The sequence below is a fragment of the Oncorhynchus kisutch genome, linkage group LG2 (assembly GCF_002021735.2).
Source record: "Oncorhynchus kisutch isolate 150728-3 linkage group LG2, Okis_V2, whole genome shotgun sequence".
Classification (NCBI taxonomy): domain Eukaryota; kingdom Metazoa; phylum Chordata; class Actinopteri; order Salmoniformes; family Salmonidae; genus Oncorhynchus; species Oncorhynchus kisutch.
The window spans coordinates 68,891,371-68,913,454 of record NC_034175.2 but is presented as its reverse complement, the minus strand read 5'-3'; the positions used below and the strand labels follow the sequence as shown (position 1 = coordinate 68,913,454).

Here is a 22,084-nt window from a genome sequence, read left to right as displayed (position 1 = left end):
GGGTCCAGGGCTATCCTTCTGCTAGCTGGTCAACATAACCACTACACTTTACACCACTGCTAGTCTGGGTCCAGGGCTATCCTTCTGCTAGCTGGTCAACAGAACCACTGCTAGTCTGGGTCCAGGGCTAGCCTTCTGCTAGCTGGTCAACAGAACCACTGCACTTTACACCACTGCTAGTCTGGGTGCAGGGTTATCCTTCTGCTAGCTGGTCAACAGAACCACTGCTAGTCTGGGTCCAGGGCTATCCTTCAGCTAGCTGGTCAACAGAACCACTGCTAGTCTGGGTCCAGGGCTAGCCTTCTGCTAGCTGGTTAACAGAACCACTGCTAGTCTGGGTCCAGGGCTATCCTTCTGCTAGCTGGTCAGCAGAACCACTGCTAGTCTGGGTCCAGGGCTAGCCTTCTGCTAGCTGGTCAACAGAACCACTGCTAGTCTGGGTCCAGGGCTAGCCTTCTGCTAGCTGGTCAACAGAACCACTGCTAGTCTGGGTCCAGGGCTATCCTTCTGCTAGTCTGGGTCCAGGGCTAGCCTTCTGCTAGCTGGTCAACAGAACCACTGCTAGTCTGGGTCCAGGGCTAGCCTTCTGCTAGCTGGTCAACAGAACCACTGCTAGTCTGGGTCCAGGGCTAGCCTTCTGCTAGCTGGTCAACAGAACCACTGCTAGTCTGGGTCCAGGGCTAGCCTTCTGCTAGCTGGTCAACAGAACCACTGCTAGTCTGGGTCCAGGGCTAGCCTTCTGCTAGCTGGTCAACAGAACCACTATACTTTACTGTCTCCAATAGTAAGTCAACACAACTGATCCTGCAGGTACTTCTGCTAGTCCATTACCAGGTCTAGTAGTACACTAATATATACAACATATTAAAACTACACTAGACTGTCAAAGAGGGGAACACTGCTGTCTGCCTGGTGTGTAAAAGCACCAGTCTCATAAAAAGGACCAAAAGGCTCATCTATCTAGAGCTTTCTAAAGAAGAGGGAGGAGAAAGAGGGAGGGAGGGAAGGAGAGCGGGGGATTTGTCGTCCATACACACATCAGCCGTGTCTTCAAAGGTCTAAACAACTCACCCCTGGGGTCGCTCCCACCTCTCTCTCTACACACACCTCCCTAAGGACGGGCACACACACAGACACAAACACACCTCCCTAAGGACGGGCACACACACAGACACAAACACATCTCCCCATCGCTCCACACAACAGCTGTGGCGAGCCTTGCTGGAAGGCCACCACCAAATAACATTTTATCGATCACACACATATTTATCAGATGTTATTGCTGGTGTAGCGAAACGCTTGTGTTCCCTAGTAAGGCGGCTGGCAGGGCAGAAAAAGAGAAATGTTTTTCAGACCCGAGGGAACATCCCAAACTGGGGGAAGACTGCAAGAAACAAGACAAGAGCCGTCTGTGTTCAGAGAGGACTACGTCGGGGAAAGTATGTGTGTATAGCGTGGGGGTTGGGGTACAGACACTAACACCTCCATAATGAGCTGTTGCATTAGTCAGGCCAGGGCAGAGAGAGACTTGGGAAACGTGTGATGGGAGCAGGGAAGAGGTGGGGATCTGGGAATACTATCCAGTTGGGAATATGGTAAACAACAAGGAGCACAACTTCTCCCAGAACACAATGCAATCCTGTGTCATCAGCCTTATACACCTGGTACATAGTAGTACCTTCAGCAACAAATGGTGCAGTTTGAGGACATGTGGAAGAAATGTATTAGGGTGCTGGAGATGTGGCTAGTGGATATGGACAAGTGTGATGCAGTAATGTTTGTATGTTTTGTATTGTTTATAAAAATTAAAATATATTTTATAAAAAATAAAATATTAGAGAGGCATAAATGTGGTAAAGTAACTTGACGACTCAAAACACCACACACTCGTCCTATAGACACTGCTCTCGAAAGTTACACTTTTTGCACATAACATGTAAAAGACTGCACTTTTTAAATAGAACCTTCAAGAACAAACTAGGATACATATTCAACGAGACGCAAAGAAAAATACAGGTTCATGTTATCAAAAGGACAAGTGGCATATTGCTTGTAACAAGTGGGCGTCTTCGATGCCATAGTACATAGGAGAGAGGAAAGAGGACTTACCTAGTTGCTGCAGTGTAGCAGCCTTCACCTGTGCAGGAAGATTCTCTGTCTGGAGTAAATTCTCATACGCTTCTTTTGCTGTTCTGAATTTCTTCTGCAGAATGACAGTGGGGGGGAAAGAGAGTGACAGAGAGAGGGAGAGGAAAAGAGAGAGAGGGGAAGGATGTTTAAAGCCAGACCAAAGAGTCAGTGTGTTTTATGGTCTCACTGGTCAGACACAGAAGATTGGACACCTCAGACCACCACCAGATACACTACAGGCTAAAAGTATGTGGACACCCATTCAAATTAGTGGATTCGGCTATTTCAGCCACACCCGTTGCTGACAGGTGTATAAAAAAAATTAAGCGCCCAGCCATGCCATCTCCATAGACAAACAGTGGCAGTAGAATGGCTTTACCGAAGAGCTCAGTGACTTTCAATGTAGCAACATCATAGGATACCACCTTTCCAACAAGTCAGTTCGTCAAATGTCTGCCCTGCTAGAGCTGCCCCGGTCAACTGTAAGTACTGTTATTGTGAAGTGGGAACGTCTAGGAGCAACAACGGCTCAGCCACTAACTGGTAGGCCATACAAGCCCACAGAACGGGACCGCCGAGTACAGAAGTGTTTTTGCATTCCAGTTGAACATTTACCTGCTCTGTCACAGTCTATCATTAAAAACATTGAAGAAACATTGAAGACTACACGTGTAAATGTCATGCCATTTGAATTTGAGCAATATGACTGGCCGTTCATCCAAGCACCACCACGCTGTCGCTAGTCACAACTTCTGGAGCAGTACATGAGTTCACACAGCACACGTTTTTTGCTCTGAACAGCTGACAAGTGCCCATCAAGTGCCTACTTGCTGAGCTTATTTTAGAAAAAGTAAACCTTTACAAAAGTAAACCTTTACAAAAGTAAACCTTTACAAAAGTAAACCTTTACAAAAGTAAACCTTTACAAAAGTAAACCTTTACAAAAGTAAACCTTTACAAAAGTAAACCTTTACAAAAGTAAACCTTTACAAAAGTAAACCTTTAATAATGAACATAAAATATGCTACGGTTGATAAGTCTGTAAAAAGAACACTAGAAAGACACCTACTGTAGCATTGATACACAGTGAGGCAGGGGTTAACTTGACCACGCCCCCTGAGTAGGGTACATAATAGCCAGAGGCCGGACTTGAACCCGATCTAACATCTCTGGAGACCTGAAAATAGCTGTGTAGCGATGCTACCCATCCAACCTGACAGCTTGACAGGATCTGCAGAGAGGAATGGGAGAAACTCCGCAAATTCAGGTGTGCCACGCTTGTAGCGTCATACCCAAGAAGACTCCAGGCTGTAATCGCTGCCAAAGGTGCTTCAACAAAGTACTGAGAAAAGGGTCTGAATACTTATGTAAATGTGATTTAGTAAAAAAGAAAAAAAGAAAAAAAGAATAGACATCAAGAATGTCTAAAACCTGTTTTTGCTTTGCCATGAGTTATTTTGTGCAGATTGATGAGGGAAATCAAACTATTTCATCCATTTTAGAATAAGGCTGTAAACAAAAAAGTTGAGGGATCTGAATACTTTCCGAATGCCACGTGGTGGTGTATAGGTTATTTACTAATGGTGTGCCAAATAGTCAGACAAAACTGGCAATTTACTGTATACGACTATGATGTTATTCCTTTTTTTGTAAGAATCATCTGAAACTAATACATTTTCAGGTGAAAGCACACATCTCTCTCATGTCAATCAGTCATGTGGCTGTCTGTAAAGAGAAGGACGGGGCTGTACGTTGATCCTGCAGCTCTGATTGTAAAGAGAAGGACGGGGCTGCACGTTGATCCTGCTGCTCTGATTGTAAAGAGAAGGACGGGCTGTACGCTGATCCTGCTGCTCTGATTGCATAGAGTGAAGTTGTATTTCTCCATCCGCTCGCTTCATAATTTCTATTCCCTTGCATGTTTTCAGTCTGATCATTCAGATTGCCGCTGCCTGTAACGATGGTAGATCACATGCCGAAGAACATTTGCTATCAAGCTATCATTTTGCATAACATCTAACAAGCGAGGCATGGGTAGAGAAAAATATGAAACGGTGATGCGGATTCTGACTGAGTGACCGCAAACTTGGCTGCCGGCTGCAAGATGGAGGACACACGCACCCGCACCCTGCCTAAAATCTGCAGCTGTTAAAATGGGCACGTAGTTATTTTGCCAACATCTACTTAAGCATATTAAAACACTTCTGTTGTTTTCATTCACAAGTATTATTCCATCCCATTATCCACTGTCAATGTATGGATACGAGTAAGGCCATGTGGGCAAACCCATACTATTTACTGTGCTCTGATTGACAAACAGCAAGCTTGACTTGTTTATAAAAGTTGTCGGACTGACTGAATAAAGTGTCTCTCATACCATAAATCATACAACCTAGTTATATGTCCATGGTATCGCATCCAGACAAGTACTCTAAAGATCTTGCTTGCATTTTTCGATATGAAGTCCACCCGGACTTGCCAGAAAGTGACATTGAAGTGAGTGACTTGTCAGTAGCCTACCGAAATGTCTCGGTAAGAGAGCTGTTCATTTGGCTCCCTAATTTGCATACTGGTAGGCTTTTTGGCAATTATCTGCAGATAAATTATGAAAACATTCAATAAATATGGTGGATTCTCCTCACTGCTAGAACAATAGGCAGGCTAGTGGAGAGAGGCTCACTGTGGTCCAAAATGGGATAATGGCGCAGGAGGGAATAGCAGCCATTTTACGGGGTCCTGACCAATTGAACCATTTTGTGTATTTTCGGCGCTGATAGTAAAAAAAAAATTACATAATGTTTCTGCCATCCTATGACTGAAAAGAGCTTCTGGACATCAGAACAGTTATCACTAACCTCCATTTGGACAATAACTTTTACTTCAATGAGTTGGAGGAGAAGGACATTGATTATCGCAGACCAGGCCCAAAACACTGACACTCAAAGGAGAAGACGTTGCTACAGAGACCACCGAGCGGGATAACTAACGAGACAATGTCGGAGCGTGGATAAAACACCTCTACAGTTCTATTAGCGAACAGGCAATCACTGGAGAGTAAACTGGATCAGCTCCGTTCAAGTCCATCCTATCAACGTGACCTGAAGAGCTGTAATATCCTAGGTTTCTCTGGGTCGTGGCTGAACAAGGACACGTTAAATAAAAATCTAGCTGGTTTTCTATACATCAGCAGAACAGAACGACTGCATCGGGGAAGCTCAGAGGGGGTGTGTCTCTTTGTTAACAACAGCTGGTGCACCATCTATAATAGAGGAAGTATCGAGGTTCTGCTCGCCTGAGGTAGAATACCTCATGATAAGCTGTAGACCTCACTATCTAGAAGGAGAGTTTATCTATATTGTTTGTAGCTGGTTTACCACCAAAAACCGATGCTGGCATTAAGGCGACACTCAATGAGATGTGTAGGGCCATAAGAAAACAAGAAAATGCTCACCCAGAGGCGCCCCTAGTGGCCGGTGACTTTAATGCAGGAAAACTGAAATCCGCTTTACCCCATTTCTACCAACATGTCACTTGTCCAACTAGATGCGAAAAAAACTCTAGATCACCTTTACTGGCACAATCAATCAGACGCATTCAAAGCTTTCCCTCACCCTCCATTTGGCAAATCTGACCATAACTCTATCCTCCTGATTCCTGCTTACAAGCAAAAACTCAAACAGGAAGAAGCAGACTGAAATATGTTCACTGGCTTCATTAATAAGTGCATTAATGACGTTTTCCCCAGTGATTACAGGCAACATCCACACTGAGCTAAACACAATTTTTGATATATATAAAAAAGTAACCTTTATTTAACTAGGCAAGTCAGTTAAGAACAAATTCTTATTTACAATGACAGCCTACCCCGGACGACGCTGGGCCAATTGTGTGCCGACCTATGGGACTCCCAATCACGGCCGGATGTGATACAGCCTAGATTCAAACCAGGGACTGTAGTGACACCTCTTGCATTGAGATGCAGTGCCTTAAACCGCTGTGCCACTCAGAAGTCCTAAAGGCTAGGGCTGCTGCTTTCAATAAGCGGGACACTGATGTGGCAGGGCTTGCAAACTATCATGGATTACAAAGGGAAACACAGCCACAAGTTGTCCGGTGATGCGAGCCTACAAGACGAGCTAAATACCTTCTATGTGCGCTTCGAGGCAAGCAACATTGACCTATGCACCAGCTGTTCCCGGATGACTGTGTGATCAAACGCTCTGTAGCCGAAGACCTTTAAACAGTTTAACATTCACAAGGCCGCAGGGGTCACCAGGACTCGTACTCAGAGCATTCGCTGACCAGCTGGCAAGTATCTACAATGACATTTTCAACCTCTCCCTGACCCAGTCTGATATATCTACATATTTTAAGCACACCACCATAGTCCCTGTCTTTAAGAATGCCAAGGTAACCTGTCTAAATGACTATCGCCCTGTAGCACTCACATCTGTAGCCATGACATGCTTTGAAAGGCTGATAATGGCTCACATCTACTACACCATCATCCCAGACACACAACAACTTACTTACTGCCCCAACAAAACCCTTTCTATACCCTTTCTCAACTGGACGAAAGGAACACCTATGTGAGAATGCTGTTCATTGACTGCAGCTCAGTGTTCAACTCCATTGTGCCCTCCAAGCTCATTACTAAGCTAAGGACCCTGGGGGGGAAAAACACCTCCCTCTGCAACTGAATCCTGAACTTCCTAAAGCCCCCTCCCCCCAGTTTGGTGACGGTAGGCAACACATCCGCCACGCTGACCCTTAACAAGGGGGCCCCCCAGGGGTGCGTGCTTAGTCCCCTCCTGTACACCCACAACTGCATGGGCACGCACGACTCCAACACCATCATTAAGTTTGGAGACGACACAACTGTAGTAGGTCTGAAGACGATGAGAGAGCATACAGGGAAGTCAGAGACCTGGCAGTGTGGTGCCAGGACAACAACCTCTCCCGCAACATCAATTTAATATATTTTAAATTCAGGCTGTAAAACACAGAGATGTCAAACTCATTCCATGGAGGGTCTAGTGTCTGCGGGTTTTTGTTTTTTCCTTTCAATTAAGACAGACAACCAGGTGAGAGGAGTTCCTTACTAATTAGTGACCTCATTTCATCAATCAAGAACAAGGGAGGAGCGAAAACCCACAGACACTTTTGTTGTAACAGACAGAGTCAAGGGGAGAGAATACTTTCTGAAGGCACTGTCTATGTAGCTCAATTACCTTGTACACCTGCACATCGACTTGGTACCCCGTGTATATAGCCAAGTTATCATTAATCATTATTTATTTAATTCCTGTTATAATTTTTCAATTTATTTCTTGTGTTAAATTTTTTCTATAAAATGTTTCTTTGTTGGGAAGTGCTCGTAAGCATGTGACAATTTTTTTTATTGGATTTTGATTTGAAATATGAACTAGATTGAATTGTTTTATAAGTGAACACCTGCTTCATATCTGTATTGCAGAAAGCTGAGAAAGTGCCTCTTAAAAAGGAAGCTTGAAGCCTGTGGAAGTCAGCAGTAGAAATAATGTTTGTCTGGGGTTTTATATCATAATGTACAACAGTTAATGAAACTAACACTATAAAAGTGTGACATTATTTAAAATTCAGTGTTATTTCCTGATAATTGCTGGTTGAAAATACAATCTAGCATTAGAATGCACCAGAGGCCACCAAAATACAGCTTGTCGGGGCACCTGGCTGGCTACTTTTTCTATTTGGCTAGCTACTCCATATGATTGTGGAAAAAGGTGTGTGTGTGTGTGTGTGTGTGTGTGTGTGTGTGTGTGTGTGTGTGTGTGTGTGTGTGTGTGTGTGTGTGTGTATTATCCCACATTCAGTGCTGTTTTAAACCTGAAAAGCACACTCAGACTAGTTTATTTTTCTCATTGATATTGGGTCTGATCCGGTTGTGTGTTGTCTGGAGGTCTCTGTTCTTATCTGCTCTTACTCAGCCATCACCAAGGCAAAGCTACTCCATGTCTGTAGCTGTGAAGGCCCTGACACACATACACACACACACAGCAGTCTGGCTTTGGGCTCTTCCTGTCTGGCTATAAAAACCAGAGTAATCAAACCCAGTCGTACACACAGCCCCCTAACAACCAGGTTCTAATGCACCAACCATTACCAGTCACCACATCTCAACGTGAGGTGTTGTTTACCTTTCCAATACGTCTGATTGGAAAATAAGTTTATCAATAGGGCTGGGATTTGCCAGGGACCTTACAGGGTCCCTGGCACAGGGTAGCCTAGTGGTTAGAGTGTTGGACTAGTAACCGGAAGGTTGCAAGTTCAAACCCCCGAGCTGACAAGGTACAAATCTGTCGTTCTGCCCCTGAACAGGCAGTTAACCCACTGTTCCAAGGACATCATTGAAAATAAGAATTTGTTCTTAACTGACTTGCCTAGTTAAATAAAGGTAAAAAAATATATATTAAAAAAATACTATATTATCACGATAGGATACGTATTGCGATTTCTCACGATTCTAAACTCCGTCCACTCACTCAACTACGTTTATTTTCAGCAAACTAAATACTGGTATGAACATAAGATTCAACAACTGAGCTATAAGCTGAACATGTTCCACAGACATGTGACTAACATAAATTAAATAATGTGTCCCTTAACAAAGGAGGTGTCAAAATCAAAAGTCAGTCAGTATCTGGTGTGGCCACCAGCTGCATTAAGTAGTGCAGTGCATCTCCTCCTCATGGACTGCACCAGATTTGAAGTTTCTTGCTGTGAGATGTTACCCCACTCTTCCACCAAGGCACCTGCAAGTTCCCAGATATTTCTGGGGGTATTGGCCCTAGCCCTCACCCTCCGATCCAACAGGTCACAGATGTGCTTAATGTGATTGAGATCCTGGCTCTTCGCTGGCCATGGCAGAACACTGACATTCCTGTCTTGCAGGAAATCAGCCGTACTGTGCGTTGTGCGTGGTGGCATTGTCATGATGGAGGATCATGTCAGGATGAGCCTGCAGGAAGGGTATCACATGAGGGAGGAGGATGTCTTCCCTGTAACGCACAGAATTGAGATTGCCTGCAATGTCAACAAGCTCAGTCGTATGATGCTGTGGCACAACGCCCCAGTCTATGGTGGACCCTCCACCTCCAAATCGATCCACTCCAGAGTACAGGCCTCGGTTTAACGCTCACTCCATCGACGATAAACACGAGTCCAACCATCACCCCTGGTGAGACAAAACCGAGGCTCGTCAGTGAAGAGCACTTTTTGTCGGTCCTGTCTGGTCAAGCGACGGTGGGTTCGTGCCCATAGGCGACGTTGTTGCCGGTGAAGTCTGGTGAGGACCTGCCTTACAAGCCTTCATTCCAGCCTCTCTCAGACTATTGCGGACAGTCTGAGCACTGATGAAGGGATTATGCGTTCCTGGTGTAGCTCGGGCAGTTGTTGTTGCCATCCTGTACCTGTCCCGCAGGTGTGATGTTCGGATGTACTGATCCTGTGCAGGTGTTGTTACACGTGGTCTTCTACTGCAGGAACAATCAGCTGTCCGTCCTGTCTCCCTGTAGCGCTGTCTTAGGCGTCTCAGTACGAACATTGCAATTTATTGTCCTGGCCACATCTGCAGCACTCATGCCTCCTTGCAGCATGCCTAAAGCACATACACAGATGAGCAGGGACCCTGGGCATCTTTCTTTTGGTGTTTTTCCAGAGTCAGTAGAAAGGCCACTTTAGTGTCCTAAGTTTTCAGAACTGTGACCTTAATTGCCTACCGTCTATAAGCTGTTCTTGTCTTAACAACCGTTCCATGGGTACATGTTCATTAATTGTTTATGGTTCATTGAACAAGCATGGGAAAGTGTTTAAACCCTTTACAATGAAAATCTGTGAAGTTTTTTTGGATTTATTATTTTTGAAAGACAGGGTCCTGAAAAAGGGACGTTTCTTTTTTGGCTGAGTTTATATGTATTGCGATTCGATACTGAGATTTTATTGCGATTCGATGTTCCAAACATATTGCTCACCATATGTCTGCTGCAGAGGGACAACAGCCACGATGAGTCAATATATGTTTCAAAGGCTGATTAAAACTAGTCCTACTGACTGTACATCTGAAATTCAACTCATTCTAAAGCTTTGGACACAACACGAACGGCTAAAAGCAGCGGGGCAGGTAGCCGTCCTATGGCTTGATGTCACCACAGTGTGTTTCAGGGACCAACAGCAAGGTGTTACCAAGCAGTAGCTGTCTTACCAACTGAACATGTCTACTATCCAGCAAATAACCATGTTCGCTCCTAAAACACCTCATTACCCATGGACATTTGAAACTATTTGTTGTTTCCCTGGCATCCACCACAGCTATAGGCATGGCAGAGAAGAGCTGATTGGATGAGGAGTGAGTGGGGGGGGCAGACTATAGCAGGTTAGAAGAGCACTGCGACTGGAGCTGTAGAGTTCTTCTGGTTCACGTTGTCACTGGACACTGATCTAAGGTCAGTTTTGTTTTTCACCAAAATCGAACGCGTCAAAGTCATTCCTTGGAGAGCCAAGTGTCCGCGGGTTTTTGCTCCTCACTTGGGGGGGGGGGGGAGGGGGGAATCAGAGATCCGGCATTTACAAAATGACTGATTGGCCCAAGGGGGGCGCTATAATAATCAACTGAAATTCCAAACTTTGAACAAGCTTACATCCTATCCCTTTTGAGCTATAGTCATGACATGTTGTACATACAGTACCAGTCAAAAGTTTGGACACACCTACTCATTCCAAGGCTTCTTTAGTTTTACTATTTGGACACACCTACTCATTCCAAGGCTTCTCTAGTTTTACTATTTGGACACACCTACTCATTCCAAGGCTTCTCTAGTTTTACTATTTGGACACACCTACTCATTCCAAGGCTTCTCTAGTTTTACTATTTGGACACACCTACTCATTCCAAGGTTTTTCAATTTTTTACTATTTGTGTAAACAAAAAAAAAATGTGTTAAATCAAAATATATTTTATATTTGAGATTCTTCAAAGTAATCACCCTTTGCTTTGCAGACTCTTGGCATTCTCTCAACCAGCTTCATGAGGTAGTCACCTAGAATGCATTTCAATTAACAGGTGTGCCTTGTTAGAAGTTAATTTGTGGAATTTCTTTCCTTCTTAATGCATGAGCTAATCAGTTGTGTTGTGACAAGGTAGGGGTGGTATACAGAACATAGCCCTATTTGGTAAAAGACCCAAGTCAATACTATGGCAAGAACAGCTCAAATAAGCAAAGCTACATTATAGAAAATATTAAAAATAAAGAAAAACCCTTGAATGAGTAGGTCCAAACTTTTGACTGACTTGATAAGCGCATTCACAAAAAGTTAACATATTATAAGTGTGTGTAGATGTGTTGGTACTTTAATTCCATACAGATACAGCTGACAATAAATGTTGTTAATGTTTCTAGTTGTCACTAACAGCCCCATTCGAGGCAGACGACATATTGACTGTTGCCTTGTTTCAGTTTGCATATGCCTACTTCCTGCTGTCACAGAGGACAAAGAAATAACGGTTTGTGCAGACCACAAGGTAAACAGACCACAGCTACCTTCCCTTTTAGGAGTAATGACAACAACTGATAAGGGATTAGAAGATAGGCCATATTATAAGGTATATAGTGATACTAGGTCACTCGAAGATCTATACGAGGTCAACTCAACCTATCCACCACCAAAATGTACAGCAGACTTCTCAGCAGCCTTCACTACCAGCACCAGAGAAAAAGGGGGAAATAAGGAAGGATTTCTTACCTGAATCTCATATAAATGAGCGATGTGGAACTGAACTGTAAATAGAAAGAGAGAGTTAAACTGATACAAAGGACTGGAGGTTAAATCACTTACATAGTGTGCTCTCTCACATTTCCCCTTAGAGATGAAACCAAACAGAAGCTCCAGCTGGTACAAATTCATGAAATGGATAAAAACATGTTTTTTTTTTACAGAGAGAGCTATGGCAAATAAACCCATGCACTGCCTCTGACTCCCCTGTGGTACTGCTTCTGAGTCCCTGGGTGCAGACGGAAGGAGTCTGCATGGTGTGTGACTACAGATGGGAGAGAGGTTAGGTCCCCAATGTGTGTGTGTGTGTGTATGCATAAAATTGCTCACATGTACGTGTGGCAGAGTCTGAGCTCTAGCGAGCAGCTCTCTGCCGATCCCTTCTAATGTGGTCTCCTAGGCAACTCAATCTCAGGCAGGTGGTCGGAATGAGCGTGTGTGTGTGTGTGTGTGTGTGTGTGTGTATCGCCTTGAAAACCCCAGGGTCAGGCATACAGACCATGGGGAAATGGCACGGCAACCGGGAGTATATAATGAAATTATAAAAATACCCAGACAGCGTTCTGTGCCCTTTCCTTTACGTGGGTTAACACTGACAAATGACCAAGTCAACCTGACACTGTCATTATGGATAATGCATCATCTCACATAGCCAGTGAGTACATAACTCCACATACTGGGGAAAACAGGAAGGGGAATTCATTGGTGTTTCAGTGACGGTACCAAACAGGAAGGGGAATTCATTGGGGTTTCAGTGACGGTACCAAACAGGAGGGGAATGGTGTGCTTGAGTGTAGTAGAGAGAAATGGGGATGTAATGGTTCTTACTTTCAGCTTTGGACAAAGTGCAGGGGTTGGAGTCAATCAAAGCCAGCTGAAAATGCTGCAGAGAGAGAATGAATGTCATTAAGGGGGGTTTATATGCAGCGTTGGTCCATTATGACAAAAGGTTAGCATTTCACATGACGTAGACAAAACATGTCTGGTCCCGCCAGGCTTACAAACAACAGCTAAAGTATGACAACGCAACGGACAGAGAGGACGTTCAAAGACCGGGTTGACCATGTGACTAGCCTGCACAACCCTGCTGCAGTGTCTCCTCAACAGCAGACCCAACTCTCCGCGGACGCACACGGCCTGACAACCAGCCTCTCCAACCCGGTTCCTGGAGAGCTACAGTCCTGTGGGGGGGGGGGGGGTTCCAACCCGAATCTAGCACATCCAAATCTAATAATTACCTGGTTGATAAGCTGAATCAGGTTAGTTACACCTGGGTTGGAGTGAAAATATACAGGAGGGTAGAGGACAGGGTTGGAGTGAAAATATACAGGAGGGTAGCTCTCCAGGGAAAGGGTTGGAAAGCCCTGCCTTAGAAAATATCATTTCCCCAACTCCCCTAGTCCTGTGTGTGTAGACCTGATTGGGACTGGATATGCGTATAGGGTATGTTGTTCCCATGGTGACCATTAAAACCTACTCAAAACCTAGAGTCCTCAGAGCATGCGCAGACCAGCTGGCTGGAGTGTTTACGGACATACTCAATCTCTCCCTATCCCAGTCTGCTGTCCCCACTTGCTTCAAGATGTCCACCATTGTTCCTACCCAAGAAAGCAAAGGTAACTGATCTAAATGACTATCACCCCGTAGCACTCACTTCTGTCATCATGCAGTGCTTTGAGAGGCTGGTTAAGGATCATATCACGTCTACCTTACCTGACACAATAGACCCACTTCAACTTGCTTAACGTCCCAATAGATCCACAGACGATGCCATCACTCTGCAGACTGTCCTATCCCGCCTGGACAAGAGGAATACCTATGTCAGAATGCTGTTCATTGACTACAGCTCAGCCTTCAACACCATAGTACCATCCAAGCTCACCATTAAGGTCGAGGCCCATGGGTCTGAACTCCGCCATGTGCAACTGAGTCCTGGACTTCCTGATGGGCCGCCCCCAGGTAGTGAAGGTAGGAAACAACACCTCCACTTGGCTGATCCTCAACACTGGGGACCCACAATGTTGCGTGCTCAGCCCCCTCCTGTACTCCCTGTTCACCCATGACTGCATGACCATGCACAGCTCCAACTCAACCATCAAGTTTGCAAATGAGACAACATTAGTAGGCCTGATTACCAACAATGACAAGACAGCCTACAGGAAGGAGGTGAGGGCCTTGACAAGAGTGGGGCCAGGAAAATAACCTCTCTCTAGACGTCAACAAAACAAAGGAGCTGATTGTGGACTTCAGGAAACAGCAGAGGGAGCACGCCCCTATCCATAGTGAAGAAGGTGGAAAGCTTCAAGTTCCTCGGCGTACACATCACTGACCACATCACTGACCATCTGAAATGGTCCACCTACAGAGACAGTGTGGTGAAGAAGGCATGACAGCGCATCTTCAACCTCAGGGGCCCGAAGAAATTCTGCTTTGCCCCTAAGACCCTCAGAAACTTTACAGATGCACAATTGAGAGCATTCTATCACCGCCTGGTACGGCAACTGCATCACCCATAACCGCAGGGCTCTCCAGAGGCTGGTACGGTCTGCACCACCCATAACCGCAGGGCTCTCCAGAGGCTGGTACGGTCTGCATCACCCATAACCGCAGGGCTCTCCAGACGCTGGTACGGTCTGCACCACCCATAACCGCAGGGCTCTCCAGAGGCTGGTACGGTCTGCATCACCCATAACCGCAGGGCTCTCCAGACGCTGGTACGGTCTGCACCACCCATAACCGCAGGGCTCTCCAGAGGCTGGTACGGTCTGCATCACCCATAACCGCAGGGCTCTCCAGACGCTGGTACGGTCTGCACCACCCATAACCGCAGGGCTCTCCAGACGCTGGTACGATCTGCACCACCCATAACCTCAGGGCTCTCCAGAGGCTGGTACGGTCTGCATCACCCATAACCGCAGGGCTCTCCAGACGCTGGTACGGTCTGCACCACCCATAACCGCAGGGCTCTCCAGACGCTGGTACGATCTGCACCACCCATAACCTCAGGGCTCTCCAGAGGCTGGTACGGTCTGCATCACCCATAACCGCAGGGCTCTCCAGAGGCTGGTATGGTCTGCACCACCCATAACCGCAGGGCTCTCCAGACGCTGGTACAGTCTGCACAACGCATCACACTGCCTGCCCTCCGGGACATCTACATCACCCGATGTCACAGGAAGGCTAAAAAGATCATCAACCACCCAAGCCACAGCCTGTTCACCCCGCTATCATCCAGAAAATTAGGTCAACACAGGTGCATCAAAGCTGGGACTGAAAAACAGGTTCTTTCTCAAGGGCATCAGACTGTTAAATAGCCATCACTAGCCGGCTAACATCCGGCAACTCAACCCTGCACCTTAGAGGCTGCTGCCCTGTGTACATAGACGTGGAATCACTGGTCACTGTTCTACCACCCGGTTACTCAACCCTGCACCTTAGAGGCTGCTGCCCTGTGTACATAGACGTGGAATCACTGATCACTGTTCTACCACCCGGTTACTCAACCCTGCACCTTAGAGGCTGCTGCCCTGTGTACATAGACGTGGAATCACTGGTCACTGTTCTACCACCCGGTTACTCAACCCTGCACCTTAGAGGCTGCTGCCCTGTGTACATAGACGTGGAATCACTGGTCACTGTTCTACCACCCGGTTACTCAACCCTGCACCTTAGAGGCTGCTGCCCTGTGTACATAGACATGGAATCACTGGTCACTGTTCTACCACCCGGTTACTCAACCCTGCACCTTAGAGGCTGCTGCCCTGTGTACATAGACGTGGAATCACTGGTCACTGTTCTACCACCCGGTTACTCAACCCTGCACCTTAGAGGCTGCTGCCCTGTGTACATAGACGTGGAATCACTGGTCACTGTTCTACCACCCGGTTACTCAACCCTGCACCTTAGAGGCTGCTGCCCTGTGTACATAGACGTGGAATCACTGGTCACTGTTCTACCACCCGGTTACTCAACCCTGCACCTTAGAGGCTGCTGCCCTGTGTACATAGACGTGGAATCACTGGTCACTGTTCTACCACCCGGTTACTCAACCCTGCACCTTAGAGGCTGCTGCCCTGTGTACATAGACGTGGAATCACTGGTCACTGTTCTACCACCCGGTTACTCAACCCTGCACCTTAGAGGCTGCTGCCCTATTTACATAGACATGGAATCACTGGTCACTTTAATAATGTTTACATGCTGCTTTACTCATCTCATGTGTATATACTGTATTATATTCTACTGTATTTTAGCCAAAGCCACTCCCACATTGCTCGTCCTAATGTTTATATACTGCTTTACTCATCTCATGTGTATATACTGTATTATATTCTACTGTATTTTAGTCAAAGCCACTCCCACATTGCTCGTCCTAATGTTTATATAGTGCTTTACTCATCTCATGTGTATATACTGTATTATATTCTACTGTATTTTAGTCAAAGCCACTCCCACATTGCTCGTCCTAATGTTTATATAGTGCTTTACTCAACTCATGTGTATATACTGTATTATATTCTACTGTATTTTAGCCAAAGCCACTCCCACATTGCTCGTCCTAATGTTTATATACTGCTTTACTCATCTCATGTGTATATACTGTATTATATTCTACTGTATTTTAGTCGAAGCCACTCCCACATTGCTCGTCCTAATGTTTATATAGTGCTTTACTCATCTCATGTGTATATACTGTATTATATTCTACTGTATTTTAGCCAAAGCCACTCCCACATTGCTCGTCCTAATGTTTACATACTGCTTTACTCAACTCATGTGTATATACTGTATTATATTCTACTGTATTTTAGCCAAAGCCACTCCCACATTGCTCGTCCTAATGTTTATATATTTCTTAATTCCATTCTTTTACTTTTACATGTGTATTGTTATCAATTGTCATATATTACTGCGCTGTTGGAGCTAGGAGCTCAAGCATTTTCACTACAACCACAATAACATGTGCAAAATATGATTTGATATGGAGATGGCTCGATCTATAGGCAAGTGGCAAGTCCCCCCCCCACCCAACAGAAATGCGATACCTCTACCCGAGGTATAACAAAATACCTCCAAGGTCTCCCATATATGAAAATGATGGTTGCGTTAAAGTATTTTACTGCAAAAGCGGTTAAATCTATAGATATTTTGACACGCACCCATATCTGAAAAGTGAATAGTAATGCTGGGGGGGAGGCACATAAGGTAATGTAACCCAATATTGCATGGTCAGATTGATGTGGAATATGAGTAGTCAATTGTCTGCCCTACATAGAACGCATTCGAAAGTATTCAGACCACTTGACCTTTCCCCCCTTTTGTTAAGTTCCAGCCTTGTTCTAAAATGTATTAAATTAAATTGTTTTCCTCATTAATTTACACACAATACACCATCGTGACAAAGCAAAAACAGGGTTTAGACTTTTGTAAATGTATTTAAAATAAGAAACAAATACCATATTTACAATACTATTCAAGTACTTTGCAATGAGACTGGAAATTGAGCTCAGGTGCATCCTGTCTCCATTGATCATTCGAGAGATGTTCCTACAACTTGATTGGAGTCCACCTGTGGTAAATTCAATTGATTGGACATGATTTGGAAAGGCACACCTGTCTATATAAGTTCCCACAGTTGACAGTGCATGTCAGAGCAAAAACCAAGCCATGTGGTCGAAGGAATTGTCTATAGAGCTCAGAGACAGGATTGTGTCGAGAAACAGATGTAAAACATTTCTGTAGCATTGAAGGTCCCCAAGAACACAGTGGCCTCCATCAATTCTTAAATGGAAGAAGTTTGGAACCACCAAGACTCTTTCTAGAGCTGGTGGCCTGGCCAAACTGAGCAATCACGGGAGAAGGGCCTTGGTCAGGGAGGTGACCAAGAACCTGATGGTCACTGACAGAGCTCCAGAGTTCCTCTGTGGAGATGGGAGAACCTTCCAGATGGAAGATCAACATTCAAGGCTATTTCAACATTTTGTTGTATTAAATAATTAATACAGTCTAAACTGTGACTTAGAATGAAATGAAAAATGCCTTATTAGGCTCCATCTACAGTGCCTTTGAAGAATTTTTTTTTAAACATGAGTGGCCAGAGTCTGTGGCTTCAGGCTCATGTGGTAGAACAGCAGTGAAGAATATCAGAGCTTGCAGAGCCACTGGGAATGCTAAACACCCTTCTGGTCACTCTTTCCAGGCTGGGCAGGGATGTATAGTTGTGTTTTTCCCTGTAGGTAAGCCTAAAGGATTATAGGTAAAATAACCCTATCAAAACAGAAAGCTTCTTGAGAGGTAACTTGCCAGGCCTAAATCAATGGCAGCCTATTGTATAGATAATATAACGAAAATTAATGAAACTTTTAAGAGATCTGATTTTTTTGTTTTGCTACAATGACACACTTAGCTAGCTACCCACCTCCTTCCTTTATGTTATAGCATGTGCACATACTAAGTACACCATCATGCTTTTGTCTTTTCAGATTTCACAATGATTCTTTAATTGTGGACACTACATCACCACACTCCCTCTCTTGCTCTTGGTCCTCCTAATCTTTAGCGGAACACAAGTAAACCACAAATGCATGCTATGCTGGGTATGCCCTGAGTGTACCCGAGGTAGGCGGAAGGCCCCGGTCTCAACATGTAGTTCAGGCCTCTACTGGTTTCAGTGTCATGTTCTGGTCATGACCCAGTAATGCTGGAGAGCTGCAGGCTTTGTTCCAGCCGAGCTATACCACACCTGATACCACAACCTACATTTAGGCACCACGTGTTAGTGTTGGGCTGGAGCGAAAGCCTGCACATGCTACACCCCTATCAGAGTATTACTAGCAGAGCGAAGCTGGAATGGAGCGAGCAATGGAGCGTGCCCAATTTTGACTGGAGCGTGGCGCCAATTTCCCCAAAGGCTGGAGTGTTGGCCTTCCAATTACGCTCCAGTAACTTTCACTTCACGAGCTCAGGGCATGCCTGGCCCAGCATGCATTGGTAGTCAAAGATGAGGAGGAAATGTAGTGTCCACAACTAAATAATCATTGTGAAATCTGAAAAGACAAGTATCCCAAAAGCATGATGGTGTACTTAGTACGTGCACATGCTATATCATAAAGTAACCAGGTGAGTAGCTGGTGTGTCATTGTAGCAAAGTATTTCTAAATTAAAAATCACATCTCCTAAAAGTTTTGTTCATTTGTTCTATTATCTATACAATAGGCCATCATTGATTTCGGCCCAATATGCCTGGCATATTACCTCTTTCAAGGAGATTTTCTGTTTTGATAAGGACATTAGGTAAAATAACCCTTAGGTCTACCAAGAGAGAAAAATAATAAGAAAACAGCTTGGTAAGAGTGGCCTGAAGGTTGTTTAGCATCCCCAGTGGCTCTCCAAGCGTTGAGAAGGTATCTCTACTGCTGGCCTGCTCTCCAAGCGCTGAGAAGGTATCTCTACTGCTGGCCTGCTCTCCAAGCGCTGAGAAGGTATCTCTACTGCTGGCCTGCTCTCCAAGCGCTGAGAAGGTATCTCTACTGCTGGCCTGCTCTCCAAGCGCTGAGAAGGTATCTCTACTGCTGGCCTGCTCTCCAAGCGCTGAGAGGGTAGTCTCTACTGCTGGCCTGCTCTCCGAGCGCTGAGAGGGTAGTCTCTACTGCTGGCCTGCTCGCCGAGCGCTGAGAGGGTAGTCTCTACTGCTGGCCTGCTCGCCGAGCGCTGAGAGGGTAGTCTCTACTGATGGCCTGCTCTCCAAGCGCTGAGAAGGTATCTCTACTGCTGGCCTGCTCTCCAAGCGCTGAGAGGGTAGTCTCTACTGCTGGCCTGCTCTCCAGACACCATCGCTTGAGCCTGAAGCCAAACTCATGTTTCGAAATGTTGTTTAAATGCTGAGTGCCACTCTCGCAATTGCTTCACAATGTAGTTTTGTAGACTATGGCCTAGAAATAATTGAAATAAAATAGCATAAATAATACATTTTTATACGTTTTTAGACTACCTGTCTGGCTCCTGAAATATTTAGAGTATTTATATGCTTTATAAAAACGACATGTAGCCTATTTGAAATGAGTGATTTTAATGAATGGAGCAAATTCGGGAGCGTCAGTTTGAGTTATTTTTTATATACGTTTATTTTTCCTTCGGGGGAGCGGTTTTTAGCAGAGCGGTTTTTAGCAGAGTGGGTTTTAGCAGAGTGGGTTTTTAGCAGAGCGGGTTTTAGCAGAGTGGGTTTTTAGCAGAGGGGTTTTTAGCAGAGGGGTTTTTAGCAGAGTGGGTTTTTAGCAGAGGGGTTTTTAGCAGAGCGGGTTTTTAGCAGAGCGGGTTTTTAGCAGAGCGGGTTTTTAGCAGAGCGGGTTTTAGCAGAGCGGGTTTTTAGCAGAGCGGTTGGAAAGGTTGTGCGCAAGCACCACTCCATGAGCTTGGAGCTTTGATTTCCGACCGCTCAGCTCAGATACTCTGACCCCTACACGAATACACCATGACAATAATGCTTAAGCTCCAAGAAAAAATTAAACATCACAGGTTCTGCAGCACGCCTTATTACTCTGTGTTAGACAACATTTATTGCCATCACCAGCCTGTGACACACCAACAGAACATAGTATAATTAAGCAGTAAGGCACGAGGGGGTGTGGTATATGGCCAATATATCACGGCTAAGGGCTGTTAGGCGCGACACAAACTCCCGAGGTGCCTTATTGCTGTTATAAACTTACTACCAACATAATTAGAGCAGTAAAAATTTATGTTTGTCATACCCGTGGTATACGGTCTGATATACCATGGCTGTCAGCCAATCCACATTCAGGGCTCAAACCACCCAGTTTATAATTAAATACATACTGTAACATATGAACACACTGTACTGGTAATGAAACACTGGAAACAGGAAGCAAAGGAATGTAACCCAAATCAAAAGAGATAAGGCATAACACCTCATCAAAAATAACAACAGACAGAGGCGCCTGTCTAGAATGAACACACTTAACGGTGTCACACACACAGAGTCACTTGTCAATGTCAGGCAGATAAAAATCAGGCTCCCTCAGCCAACCTCCCTCCCCCACACCTCCCTCAGCCAAGCTCCCTCCCCCACACCTCCCTCAGCCAACCTCCCTTCCCCACATCTCCCCCCAACCTCCCTCCCCCACTCCTCCCTCAGCCAACCTCCCTCCCCCACACCTCCCTCCCCCACACCTCCCTCAGTCAACCTCCCTCCCCCACACCTCCCTCAGTCAACCTCCCTCCCCCACACCTCCCTCAGCCAATCTCCCTCCCCCACTCCTCCCTCAGCCAACCTCCCTCCCGCACGCCAACCTCCCTCCCCCACACCTCCCTCGGCCACCCTCTCTCCCCCCACACCTCCCTCGGCCACCCTCTCTCCCCCACACCTCCCTCAGTCAACCTCCCTCCCCCACACCTCCCTCAGTCAACCTCCCTCCCCCACACCTCCCTTAGCCAACCTCCCTCAGCCAACCTCCCTCAGCCAACCTCCCTCCCCCACACCTCCCTCCGTCAACCTCCCTCCGTCAACCTCCCTCCGTCAACCTCCCTCCGTCAACCTCCCTCCGTCAACCTCCCTCAGTCAACCTCCCTCAGTCAACCTCCCTCAGTCAACCTCCCTCAGTCAACCTCCCTCCCCCACACCTCCCTCAGCCAACCTCCCTCCCCCACACCTCCCTCAGCCAACCTCCCTCAGCCAACCTCCCTCCCCCACACCTCCCTCCCCCACACCTCCCTCACCCACACCTCCCTCAGTCAACCTCGCTCAGTCAACCTCCCTCAGCCAACCTCCCTCCCTCCCCCACACCTCAGTCAGAGTGTAAGTCACAGTTCAGCTAATCTCACACAAAGCTGAGAACACACACACACACACACACCACACACACACAAAGTTGAGGAGAACACACACACACACAAAGCTGAGGAGAACACACACACAAAGCTGAGGAGAAGACACACACACACAAAGCTGAGGAGAACACACACACACATACAAAGCTGAGGAGAACACACACACACACACATACAAAGCTGAGGAGAACACACACACACACACACACACACACACAAAGCTGAGGAGAACACACACACATACAAAGCTGAGGAGAACACACACACAAAGCTGAGGAGAACACACACACATACAAAGCTG

General features: G+C 45.9%; 1 pseudogene; it reads right to left on the bottom strand.

The window, feature by feature from the left end:
- LOC109905194 (lysine-specific demethylase 6A-like) overlaps positions 1 to 22,084 on the bottom strand; it is a 106,164-nt pseudogene that overhangs the window by 41,510 nt on the left and 42,570 nt on the right.